The sequence below is a fragment of the Phalaenopsis equestris genome, unplaced genomic scaffold (assembly GCF_001263595.1).
Source record: "Phalaenopsis equestris unplaced genomic scaffold, ASM126359v1 Scaffold000744, whole genome shotgun sequence".
NCBI lineage: Eukaryota > Viridiplantae > Streptophyta > Magnoliopsida > Asparagales > Orchidaceae > Phalaenopsis > Phalaenopsis equestris.
Genome location: NW_018165184.1, coordinates 117295 through 119164, shown reverse-complemented (window position 1 = coordinate 119164; position 1870 = coordinate 117295).

The following is a 1870-nucleotide window of genomic DNA, read 5'->3' as shown; positions in this document are numbered from 1 at the left end:
TTAACCAATTGATCGTCTAAATTTACAATTTATATTTCAATCCCTAAAAATTATAAAAAAAAAAAAAAGACACAACTGACGTACAAGTCACGTAATTCTTTATCATTTCATATTAAAACCTAAATTTACAGTTTTGCATATCTATCATACAATTCATTCTAAAACATCAAAAATACCACACAACCTATTATTACAGCCTTCGCACCTTCGCTGTGACTCTGTGAAACGCCACTGTCGTAACTGCGATCTATACCACTCTTGCTCAACCATTCGGGCTCGAAAGAAAACTCACTCAAGAAGAAACCCAAGATACTCCCTAGACTCTTCCTGTTTCGTTGGATGAAGAAGCTGGTCATTAGCAACTAAAATACTTATGGGGCCTTTGGTAGCACACCTTTAATAGGATTTAAGAGTGGAGCCTTCGCTCGTGACTGTGAATTGCCACTGTTGTAACTGCCATCGATACCACTCTTGCTTAACCATTCGGGCTCGAAAGAAAACTCACTCAAGAGAAACCCAAGATACTCCCTAGACTCTTCTTGTTTCATTGGATGAAGAAGCTGGTCATTAGCAACTAAAATGCTTATGGGGCTTTTGGTAGCACACCTTTAATAGGATTTAAGAGTGGATTTCAACTAAATCCAGCCAAACCTAAAGAAATGGCATGATGAATTTGGGGATTCCGTAAATCCAATTTTCTCACTTTTTTCGCATCCAATCCTAGAATTACTAAATCCGTGTATTCGACTGATTTAACGGATTACGAGTAAGGCGAAGAAAACAGCCGCGGCTCTCGTGTCGTCACCCCTGCTTCACAATGTCGCCTTCAATCTATTTAGGGCAACCAATCCCATGTTGAAGCCACCGTTTTGATCATATTGCAGCAACATCTTCGTGGATCAGTGTCTTCGTTCTCATTATTTAGCAGGTTAGCACGCAGTTTTTTTTTTCTTTTACTACCATTTGACCGATAATTTAGTACTTGTTTTTCACGTCGTGCTCGCGTATTGAGTTCTTAGTGTAGATTCTCGCACCATCTATGTTTCCCTTCTCGATTGACTTTAATATCTTGTCAATTTTTCCTCTTTCTCACACTTGCGCGATTGCCATTAAAGGCTTTTCATCGTGAACTTGAGTTTCATGACCTATTTCATTTGCTTCTCTAAGTTCCTCATACCAAACATTTTTTTTTTTTGTGACTCTTTTTTTTCTAAGATAATATACCCAAAACCACCAAATTCCCCATACCGAACGCAAAAAGGTATTTCACTCTTTAACTGTTAAGTGGTAATGATTCATATGTGCAGTGAAGGATTTGTAGATTCGATTTTGTGTTGTAAAATTTTTAGATATATATTGGGCTAGTTTGATTTCTTTAAGTCTGATTTGCATTTGTATGATTCTTGCTTTCTTATCTTCTTATGGACTTATGGAGTGCAATGATATTATATAAGCTTTGATTTTAGTTTTTTAGATAATTTTTTGCTATCTTTTCATGCCCTAATGTTGTGTGAATCATATTTTAAGTCTAGAATTTTTATTTTTACAATTTATTTTTTTCTACTTGCATTTGATTTGTAAATCATAAAATATTATTATTTTCATTTTAAAGAAAGATTACTAATTTATTTTAAAATGTATCACTTTGTATTTGTGCTATTCTTATTTGAAAAGAAGCATTAGCAAGCTATTTGATTAGGGCGGACCCACATAGGGTCCCCTCCTCAATTCAGATTTTTTACTTATATGGTAGGATAATTAGGTCTTTTGCATCTCCTGAAATATCACTTTTCTTTTAGTTGCCCTAGCCCCTGCCACATTGACTTTAGGGGAACATTTTGTCCACATTCAAAAAAGGGGTTAGTTCTGC